The sequence below is a fragment of the Triticum aestivum genome, chromosome 1A (assembly GCF_018294505.1).
Source record: "Triticum aestivum cultivar Chinese Spring chromosome 1A, IWGSC CS RefSeq v2.1, whole genome shotgun sequence".
Taxonomy (NCBI): Eukaryota; Viridiplantae; Streptophyta; class Magnoliopsida; order Poales; family Poaceae; genus Triticum; species Triticum aestivum.
In genome coordinates this window covers 484,400,935-484,412,987 of record NC_057794.1, presented here as the reverse complement: position 1 = coordinate 484,412,987, position 12,053 = coordinate 484,400,935, and the positions used below count along the sequence as shown (strand labels likewise).

The 12,053-nt window shown below is 44.7% G+C and overlaps 1 pseudogene; it reads right to left on the bottom strand.

Moving 5' to 3' along the window:
• Positions 1 to 2,635, bottom strand: part of LOC123152489 (respiratory burst oxidase homolog protein B-like) — a 33,639-nt pseudogene extending 31,004 nt beyond the window's left edge.
• Positions 2,636 to 12,053: the final 9,418 nt, after the last annotated feature.

The window sequence follows — 12,053 nt, the reverse complement described above, 5'->3', positions numbered from 1 at the left end:
CACAAACTCTTCTCCTTAATTAATAGATGAGGCAAAGCTTATGCCTACGTTTCAAAAAATAAAAATAAAACTTAAAAGTAAAATATGAAATTACATGTTATGACGAATCTAAAGATATATGTTTGGCGTTCCACATGTAAATATTGTTCTCCATAAGCTTGGTCAAACTTGATGAGGTTTGACTTTTAGAAAAATTATGTGAACTTCATTATGGAACGGAGGGAGTAATGAATAATGTTCACTACTTGATGTCATGCCGACAATAATTAAAATTATATAAATTTATAACATATACACTATGCACCCGAAAGAGGTAAATAGACCGGTAGTCATAAAACTTTCACGCGACGATCAGTATGGTGCACAAACTTGCAAAATACATGTTTCTAGTCATCAAACTTGCACGGACATCCATATACGATCACATTTTGCATACGCGGGCGTATTTTTGGCCTACGTGGCATGCCAGCATGGTCTAGGCCTGCCGTCTGCTGCTGTCGCATGATAGATTTGCAGAAAAGCCCTTAGCCTTTTATTTATGTATTAAGCCCCTAAAATAAAAATAAAAAACATGAATGGCGGGGTTTCAAAGCCGCGAGCTGCCCCTAGTAGGGTCGGGTGGACAACCACACCAAACCGATGATCATTGTTGTTACGATAGCATGACTAATTCCTTTATCATATAAACACGGGCCGAAAAAATAAATTTTAAAAAAATGTAACCCAAAAAAGGGAACACTGTGGCTCGACCATGCATGTGACCTCGTGGTCAACGTTAACTAAGATTACCACCATGCTACGACAACACAGCATGTCCAGAAGGGGTAACACTTTTCATGTTGTTAGTCCTTCTCGTTCTAGTTCTACGTAAGTTTGTGACATTTAAAAAATATTTATGTGTTACAAAAAAAAGGTACGTATGTTTAAACATTGTAAAACATATTTCGAAAGTAGTATCATATAGCATCATATACATGTACCAGCAGCCTAAACTTGAAAGTAAAGTGAGAAGGATGAACTAAGAGTTCTCTTAACTAGACTTGTGCATGGACAACCCAGCCCGGAGACATGTGCATCCAGGCCGGGCTCCGGCTCCATTTTCTTGCCCGAAGCCCAGCCCAAAAGCCCGAAATGATCATAAATGTATATTTTATTTAAAATATAGGCATATTCTATTATGTTAATACCCCGGATATTGTTTATTTAATTGAAAAATATAACGGTTCATGTGTTTCAGGCAGGGCCAGGCCCGGGCTGGGGATTTTTTCTTTGGGCTTTGACAAGCCTGGCCTAAACCAGGCCCGGCCCGATGAATGATCAGGTCTACTCTTAACTAATGCGGTGGGTTTTCCTAAAAAAAAAACTAATGCGGTGGGCGATTGTAAAAAAAAAACCAATGCGGTGGGCGATTGTAAAAAAAAACCAATGCGGTGGGCCGGAGTTTATAATTAGCGTACATGTCGAAGAAGAGCTGCAGGCGGCTCTTGATGCTGGGGTCTGAAATTTGGTCCCAGAACTCACGCAGCTCCGCCTTGTCGATGCTGCCCCCGGAGATGCCCCGCCGCCTTGCCAGCGTGTCGAACAGCTCGCCGGCGAACGCGACCTCTTTCATACCTGCAAAATTGTTTGATCACAGTGATATACACAACTAATCAGGCACGAGCGAACTGTGTTTTCGATTGAGATAAGGCGGAGCGAGGCGAGGCGTTTGACGTACCGATGCACTCGCCGAACATGGAGCGGGGGAGGAGATCATTCTGGGAGTTAGAGCCTGTTCGGTTGCTCTCCAGCTCCCAACTCCATCAACTCCAGCTTTGGAGCTGTGCCGAACGGGTTAACTCCCGGAGTTAAAGAAAAAAGAGCTGGGAGCGAAGCGTACTGTATTTTACGAGGAGCTGAGGAGCTAGACATCTGCTGCTCTCAAAAATCAAAGGAGCGAGAGTTGACTGGAATTACAGCTGCATGCCACCGCCAAGTGATCAAGCGTACTGATTCGCTGCAGCTTATCACTCGAGCTGGGCCAGATCAAAGTCGAATCAGCTGCCAGCCCACGCCAGTGCTCCCGATCACGAAGCTGTGCTGCCAAACGTTTCTGAACTCTGGGTTTTTTCAACGAGGAGTTGGGCGGAGGAGTTGAGCTGAGGAGTTGAGGATCTGAGGGGGCTAGAGGGTTGCCGAACAGGCCCTTAGTGTCGAAGAACCCGGCGGCGCTGGTCCATCCTTTGGAGGCGTCTGTCTCGCTGATGAACTTGAGACCCTCGAGCGCCTGCGCGGGGGCGGACGACATGGACCTGTCGAGGCGGCTCGGGCCGCCCCCGCGCGGCGCAGGCACGGGCTCGGTGAACCGCGCGGTCTTCTGCGCCGCGGAACGACTCCCCGGAGGCACGGCTCTCTCGTGCTCGCCCCCGCTGGCCTCCACGATCTCCCCCACTCCGGCGTCGTCAGCGCCCACCCGGCTAGGCATGTCCGGCCGCCGGTTCTAGCTCGTCCCCAGGAAGTCAGCCAGCGGATGGAAGCACGCACCCTGCCTCCAAGAAACCGCAGCTAATGCGGAGGCAGAACTCAGCCAGCGCACGCGCGCCGGAAATTCGCCGCCGGAGGTTTGGTTTCCGCTCGGGCGGCAGCAGCAGCCGAAGCAGTAGTTGGAAGAGGGATCGGATGCGTGTGATGAGACCCGAAGGGGCGGGTGGGAGATGGCTATTTATAGGGGACGGGTGCTTGATCTGCTAGCCATAGCCATGGTGCAGCTTAGTGGTACGGTGTGAACTGTAGGTTGGAACTGAATGTTGACTGTCATTGTGGTTGTTGCTTGTTGCTTGTTGCTTCATGATTAGAGCGGAATGTTCCGACTGGCTTGAATAAAGTACATGATCCAAGTGGAATAATTCGTGTTTTTATATCCACAAAGTTGGGTCATTTATTTTGGAACGGAGGGAGTATGTATTTTATATCCACACCAATGAGTTATGTTGAAACCGTAGCTCGAGGAATTGCTCCATCCCCACTTCATCGCCGCCTACCCATTTTTGCTCACTGCATCAAGTTGTTGGTACCATATTCTGGGAAAACCGGCAAGTAAAATAATACCGTATCTAAATAAGGATTATTTAAAAAAAGAAAGTTCTTTATTTCAGGAAATTGTGTAAAAATCTAGTAATACGCATTCTAATTCTAGACGTTATTTTATGGGACGGAGGACTAGAAACTATTTGTAACACAGCATGCCTGTTAAAACATGCAGCATAAAAGGGAAAGCCAAAAGAGCAAGCCCTAACAACTATTTGAAGGTAGGATATATAGCAAACTATCCTATTAACATCTAAGCAGGTTCTTCGTACCGCCGGCATCTCCTCCAGTCTCAGCCCAAAGGACAGTGGCAAATGGAAGAAACCCAGCCGATGACAAAATCCACCTAAAGTGCACTACCTTAGGATTCTGCCATTTAGATGACAAGTGTCCCAGACTCTCAGGGCGTTGACTCGTATGATTTTCTGCTATGACAGTTGCAACCTACCTGCACAAACATGCTTTCTGTCGTGCATTATTCTAACCAGAGAAACTATACTTTTGATTAAGCAATATGACATTTCTGTACAACCATTTAAGAGTCTTCCGATAACATTATCTGCTAATACACATAGCATTTCTCTAAATCTTTGATCTTTTCCTGTATCTGTATGTCCCTCAAGCTAACTAGAATTGATTGTTTAGTGATTACACAATGCTACTAGTACAATTCAAAGCTCTGTGCCTACCTATGTCCCCCCTTTTCTTTTGTTACGACAACATGTCTTAAACTCTTGATATACAACAACTTAAGAACATTTTGACATGCCGCACCTGCTTTGTAGCACTTCCCGGTTACATAAAGCCAGAGAGGACAATTGAGAGTTTCTGAAAGATTTTGTTGTTTATAGATGACAGCTAGCAGCTACTATACTTGAAGACTTTGAGTGTTATGCGAAGTCTTCCTATTCAATTTATAACGTTGGTTAAGACCTCATCCTATATTGGACTTGGGTAGTACCAACTGCAGGCCGGTTAAGCTATCATATTATTTCAATCCGCAACACAACAACCATCAATTCGATGCGTGGAAGTGTACTGCTTCGCAAGTTTGTTGAGCATCGGCATCAACAGCGGTCGAGTCAACTGCACTTCTGTCAAAACAAGCATCTTTTATGATCTTATCTGATAAGTAACTAAGCTATTTTAATCCATCATCATGCCTGTTCATACGGCTGCAAGATTTGAATACCGGACATCGTGTTCCCCGCGGGAAACTGCACCTTGCTATCTCGAGATTAAATTTTTAGTTGATGACGCCATTTGATCAGTCTTGTTCCTTTAGTCCTTGCTGTGAAACAAGTCTTGTTGCGTCTTAGAAAATCATGTTCATTAGGAGGAGGAAGCTACGTGATGCTTTCAGAAATGAGCTCTTTTACGGTACCCTGGTACTCCCTAACGGTCATGTGGAGTACCAACTAAATCCATCCGTTGATATTAAAGGGTATTACGGACCTTTTACAATTTACGATGGTGTTTCGTTTAACCTAAGCCTTCTCAATTTCTGAATCTGGTATGCTCCACAACGATGCAATCAGCCGCCGCCCGCTTTGTTCTGAATCGGCTATCACCGTTACAAAGAACTGGCCGGCGCCGCTGCAATTGAATCGACCGCCGTTGCTTGTTACTGATTACTAATTTCCCCTTTTCAATCACAAGGGTGTTGAGACGATAGAATCAAGAGTATTGATCGCAGCTGACATAGCTGACGTGATTAAGAAATCCTTATGTTGGATTGTTCTTGGCTGCATGATCTGGTGTTAACGAAGCAAAGAAAAGGGATTAATCAAGTCGAATGATGCTATTTCCATAATCAGGTCGCTCCAGATCTGCCTGATAATGGATGTTTCATAACTCTCTCCCACGCTACTAACTTGCCACAATTATTGGATCAGTGCATGCATGCAAGATAGATCAGATTACGGGAATAGTATATCATAGTCATTAATTGTTTTCCAAAAATATCATAAATCCGGATCCTGAGTTTGGCTCTCCTAAATGGCGAATCTACCCTTCAAATAAGGTACTCCCTGATTTTCGGTTACAGTACTCCTTAATGCTTACAATAGAGTACCCTTCAAGTATATACGTTGGATCTGAGAGAATGGATGGACCATATTAAACTAAGGGTACTGTAAAAGAGCTCTTCAGAAATAAAAGAAAGGTGGTACGCGGTTTACATGCTCCAGAGGGCATGCAAATCTCATTGCCATTTGAGGGGTGTTATAGCTGAGTTGATTAGTCCGAATTTGATGGTGCCTCATGTCTGGTTCGATCTTATTGACACAGAAGGAGATTTGTGTGCATATGATTTGCAAAATTCCATATATTAAAAAGGGCTCTTTTATTGTTTGGATAGCGGTGATTAGCGTTAGGATTATAGAAAACGAGTTTTTAGCTGATTTTTAGGAAACCCCGTTTTACGTTACGTTTTGTAAATAACGAGTTTATAGAAAGTTACGTTTGGATAGGAAAACAGAAAAACTGGTCGGTCATGTACCTTGTTTGGATACCCTCCTTTTCTCCTCCCGTGACTCACTCTCACTTTCCCCAAATCAGCCACAATGGCGTCTTCCAAGTCTGTCGTCCTGCTGGTCCCCTCCGATTCCTCCTCCGCTCGCTGACACCGGTACTCCCCTGCTCTCGGCCGTGGATGAATCCGCGCAAGGACGCCGGCTAGTGCGCGCCTCCGGCCACGCCGGTTGCTGCTGGACTCCCCAACGCCGCTGCCCGCCTCCCCTCCCCTGGACAGCTAGGTCGCTAAGGCCTACTGTGCTTCGTCGGCCGTCAGCCAGCTCTATCCGTTGAGCAGTGCTGCTTCAGCTCAACGCACATGCCTGCCTCCCTAGAATGCCGGCGGTGCAGGCTGCACTATAACCAGCCCGTTTTACCACTAGATCTGTGGGGCGCCGGCGGCAGCAGGCAGCTGTAGCCCCCGCTCCCTGACCAGCATGACCATGAGTAACAGCGGATGCAGAGGACAAGCTCGAGGATGGCGATTCAGAGGAGCAGGTATGTTTGATTTTTCTTTTTGCAAACTCTGTAGTTAACATGGTCTACCATGCACTTGCAGAGAGGAGCTATAATTATCTTTCTTTCATGGTCTGTATCATGCACTTGCCGACAGAAAAATACTTCATAAGTAACAGGCCTTAACAATTAGCTACATATACTGGAATTTGTATAATGGAACTTTGGAGGAGAGTGCTACTGTAGAAAGCAAAGTTAGAACTGGCAAGGTTCATGGTCTTTCCAAAAACAAGAAGTTTCGGGTGCGTTTGTAGCACTGAAAGCTGTCAAGCTTTGCACTTGGTACATTGTAGAATCTGGTGCGTAGGTAGAATCTGGTGCGTTTGTAGCACTGAAAGCTGTCAAGCTTTACATAAGAACACACCCATTTGAATGAAGTAGTTTATTTGTTGCTTCATTTGCTGAATAGATTGGTGAAAAATAACATTTCATCATGTAGCCGTAGATAGAGAGAGGGAGAGAGAGAGTTCATAAGCCTATAAAAGAATGGGGAGTTCATGAACATATAAAGAAATTTAAAGTTCTAACAATAATTATTCAAATACATCTCTAATTAAAGATGGAAATCAAATATTACGGCGTTTAATCATCTTGTTGTTGTCGGTTCACACGTCGTTGATGATTAGTCCACAATTGTTGAGCGATGCCAGCACGAACTCTCTCACCAGCAACTCAATCATCTTCTCTTGCTTGCCCACGAACTTGTTGATCACCATGGTCAACATTTTCTTGTGTTTCCCCATGCTCATAAAGCTCAAACAACTCATCAGGCTCATTAACCTTCCTTATGAAGTTGTGGATGATGCAACAAGCCATAACAATTTTAACTTGGGTTCTATATGGATAAGGAATTCCTCCTTTCCTACTTAGAATTGGAAAACGAGCTTTCAGAACACCAAAGGTTCGTTCCACAACGTTCCGCAGCTGTGCATGCACATGGTTGAACAAATCCTTCTCACCAGTATATCTCCGATTACATCCACGAAAAGAAGCAATATGATAGCGATCTCCGCGATATGGGGCAATAAATTTTGGAGTATTTGCATAGCCTAAATCAACAAGATAAAATTTGCCTGCACATGAGGTTTCATAGCACAGTCAGAATTTTTATTTATATTATAGATACACAAATAATTAATATATTTATAATTTTACCTTCAGGAACAACCAAACCCCCACTAGTAACAGCCCATCTTAGAACAGCTTGATCCGATGCAGAACCCTCCCATCCAGCAGCGACATAAGAGAATGTCATGTCAAATGACACTGCTGCCATTACATTTTGAGACGGATAACCATGCCTATTTCTGTAAGGAGTTTGCTTATCAAGCCTGATTTTCGCCTCAATGTGTGTCCCGTCAATTGCTCCTAGGCAGTTCTGGTGGGATTTTTTAGTCAAATAAGGATGTTCACATGTTGTGGACATTGTACTTATGAAAATCATATGTAAAAGGAGTATATTCTTCAAATAGAAATTATACCTTGAAATATGGGTAGAACCTTGCATCACCCAATATTTTGGATGGGACTTGATTGCTTGGATCTGTTATGCAAACATCACGCAAACCATTTATGGCGTCTAAAACTTTGTTGAAGTGTCGGCTGATTGGTTCGCCAGAATGCTGATATCTATCTTGCATGACACGGTTTCTAACATTGTGGCCAATTGTATGTAAAAACATGAGTAGTTGTTCATCCACTGTCATTCGATTTGTATCCTTAAGTAACTTTCTCTCGCACAAAGCATCCCGCAACAAGAAGAATGTGTGCTTCTCAAGACGAATTAGTTCATAAAATCTAACTGGATGTCCCTCTAACAGCTCTATTGTTTTCTGAGCACCAGTTAATATAGAGGTGTTACGAGTTGTTTTGAATAACCTTGTAAACAACACATCACAAAACAAGGACACTGCAGAAATGTTGTTAATAAGCACTTGCTCAGAGTCAAAAAGTTCATCATCTGGCACATCCAAGCTGTTCATAGTTCCCTGCACAATATACACTATTGATATCATCTCAGGATATTTGTTAAATATATCAGTGCTAATGAACAATATAAAATTGAAAAAGAATGTTCATTATTTCACACAAGCTGATAAAACATAATGGAAATTGTTTTCTGAATCTACGACAACGACTGAAATAAAATACTATGGTCAATGGTGTATTACAAAAATTCTAAGGATCAAGAATCCAAAGCTTCCGCGTCTCATCATCCATCTCAATGAATATGGCCCGTTTATCACCATCTGTAAATGCCTTGACCGCTTGTAGTTTCTCTTTGGGATCTAGATTACTCATACTATTTAATATTGCCATACATGATTTAACCGAGTAAGCTTCATTTTGTTGTGCTACTGTTTTCTTCGCTTCAGCAATGCTAAGTGATGCATCTGCAAGGCGGTCAATTGCTGATATGGCATCGTCGGCTGTCCATTTTTGCCCTCTTCCAGTTTCTTTTGATCCACTTCCAGTGGACTTCTTTTTTTCTTGCTCAATGGTAGTTGACTTCTTCATGAAGACACCAGGGGAAGTATTGTTTTCATCAGAATCAATCTCATGAACTTCAACATCCATATTGAGATCAATCTGTGAAGATTTGCTTGTACATGCAGCATCTTTTCCTTTGCTAGATACAGCACCAGCTCCAGATGCTGTTGAAGTAGCACATATGGCTTGAAGATCTACCCAACTAGGCCACACCTTATCTCGATATTCCTGTAGTGACTTATCCTTCTGCAAGTTGTTTAGTTTTTGGTTAATACTATGATACGAGAACTTCATATGGATTCTACTCGCAAATCCTTACCTTAATTAGTTCTTCCCAAATTTCTTCTGAAGCTTTTATCATTTTATCATCATCGTCCCAACCAAATCCCGTGAGTTTTAGAAGTCTGTCCATGGTACTGTAGCAACTCCTGTAGTACTTATGACGATTTTTCAGTTGTTGTAATTCAAGTTTCTCTACCCTTGAATCGTTGAATTGTCCTAAGATATCACGCCATGCTTTCTTTGTGTAACATGTTCCTTCTTTCCCTCCCTGTAGACTTTGATCTTTCAATATATTGAGTAGTATTTTGTCCTCTGAAGATTTCCATACATGGCGCTTAGCTTTATCTGTGTTTTCCTTCCTAATTATTTTGTCCTTCTCATCATCCATATTTTTCTACAGGGAGATACAAGAAGAAATAATGCAAGATGAGTCATTTTGTTCATTACGATAAATCTACGAAGTGGAAGAAAATGAGCATGCCACTAATATTTCGATCTTTTGAGGGGTAATCCTGTGGTCGTTGTACACAAATGGGAGTCTAGGAGTGAACTAATCTTTTGTTCAAAGTGTGACTGGACACTTCAATTTTTGTCGCATGTTCGCCTAATGGGATGTTCCCTGACCAGTTACTTTGCTGGGTTGCAGCCAAGATCTCAAGCATGAAGTTCATTGTCGGGGAAACTGATCCTCGAACACCTATGGGGCCGGCGGACCGGGCCCCTTTCGGTTCGGAGGGGGGCGGAGATCGCACGAAGAGCAGATCGAGGCGAGGCACACGAGCAGTTTACCCAGCTTCGGAGCTCTCCGGAGAGATAACACTCCTACTGCTGCTTGTCTGGTTGTATTATCTGGTGTTCTTGCTTTCCAAAGCGAGAGTGTGATGTTCTCTGGGCTACGGATGGATCGAAGCAAACTGTCTGAGGCCTCGAACCTACCAGCCGAACCCCCTCTACGTTGCGCATGGGCCTCCTTTTATACGCTAAAGAGGTCACCGACAGGTGGCAACGCAGAGGAGGGCAAAAACGTAAAAAGCGAGGTAGTTGGTACAGTTGCTTGTACAGTGCACCCTACCTAACTCTGACGGCAGGGGACAAGGGCATTAAATGCCCGTCTGAGTCGCCCGAACAGTGCAAAAAAGGATCGTTAGGGGCGCCACCGTTCGCCACGATGGCGATCTTGTCAGCTTCGCATGCCACTGCGCACCGCTGGCTGCACAGCTTCCCGCCACGCACGCCCGGAGAGGCCTCCAGAGCGACACGTTGGTGGATGCGCTGGAGCGTGGGCGCAGAGTGGCCGCCTGCCGCGGCAAGTGCCTTGCCGCTGTTGTTATCTTGTCGGGTCCGGAAGCTTGTCGCTTGCCGGGCTTCGAGGTACCTTGGTTGGTCTTCCCGGCAAGCTCCTCTTGCCGGGGCCTTGCTGCCTTGCCAGAGCGAGTGGCGTGTCGCGGCAAGTTCCTTGGTGCGCCTTGATTGGTCTTTCCGGCAAGCTCCTCTTACCGGGGTCTTGTCTCCTTAGCTTAAATACTTTGTTCTTGGATGGCTCCAAGGGAACCTTGTTGGATCTTGGCGATCACCCGGCAAGCCTTTGCCGCGGGGTGCTGCAACTGCCCGTGCACAAGTTCGGGGTACTAGGGTACCCCTAATCTAGTACACCGACATTCATTTACTATAAAGCTGGGCTAGGTTTCCCCACTTATTGCCGCAACTTCACATTGGACATCACAAGGTACTCTGATCTTCATTTGCTTACTTCATAGCTCTTACCATACACTATATAATATGGATAGATATGATTGATAGTTATGCAAAATTATCCTTATACTATGATTTAAACTGTATCCTTCTCATGAAAAACTAACTACTGCACTTGGATATATATACTGATTGACAATATTATTGTGGTTCGGTGTTGGATTATTTTAATATATATGTAGAGCACCCTGATTCTCGTATTTACCATAAATTCATATTTAGGAATTACCAGGTTATTGGATCTTGTATAATCTAGGAATTGCCTAAATAAAATTATCAGGGGTTGTATGGAAAATAGGGTTCGCTGCCAATAGAATTAATTCAATGAACAGTAGCATGAACGTATTTACAAAAACAATTCGTACTGCAGAATTTTATAACTCTAGATGGTTTATCTTACCGTGTAGGATGGGTGAAGCCACGAATCCTGATTGAAGACCGGAAGATGATGATGATAACAAGAGCTCGATGGAGGTGTGCAGTCCTATTGAAGATGGCCAAGTTCAGATCCAAAGGCGATGTATTCCATCCAGTGCCTGTGGCCGGGGATCGCATCCAGCCTGTGCGATCTGTGTGGAGAACGCACCCCGCGGCCAACAAAATCCTGTTATATAGGCAATGGAAAAAGGCGGGAGGTGAGTCGCAGAAAGAAAAATTGGCGCCAATGTGGTTGTTCAGGAAAGGGCGGAGGCGGAGATGGACAGTTGCGATCTGTATTTGTTAATCGCGTTTATGGAAAAACGACTAATACTCGTTTTCCCACAAACCTGGAATTCTGGGCCTTTGTGAAACGAGTTTCCTATATGCATGGGTTAGTTGGAGGAGCCAAACAAGATTTTTACGGTTAGGCCGTTTTTCTGGCTTATGGAGATCCCGATCTGTATGTTCCCCTTATCCAAACAACGCAGAGCATCTTCAACAGACGCCCAATATTAGCGTAGTGCCTAAAAATTCGCAAGTTTAGCGCGGAGTTGAAAACAGCACTTCAGCGGACGCTGCATAATAGAGCACGCTGTAAAAAGTGTTCAGAGCGCCGGACGAAACTGGATCGCAAGCCGTATATTTAGCGCGTGAGCTCCAGCGTGCTGAACTTCTCACGCACGTGAAAAGTGCCCCGTGCACCTGCACCCGCCGTTGGCCTCCTCGCATGCGTGCGCCAGTCGGCCACGGGCAGGGCGGACCGCGGCCACGGCCACGGGCGGCGGGGTGCGGGCACAGCCACGGCCAAGGGCGGAGCGCGGCCACGACCATGACCGCAAGCAGGACACGGGCAGCGAGCTAGGTACGGACGCGCGTGGTTAATTTTGGACGCCTATTGGAGATGCTACTGTTGCCTGCTGGGCAGTATATTTTTAGACGTCTGCTAGAGATACTCGATCATTCGGCGCGCTAAAACGCTATTTTCGCATTATAAAAAAAATTAGGGCGCGGCT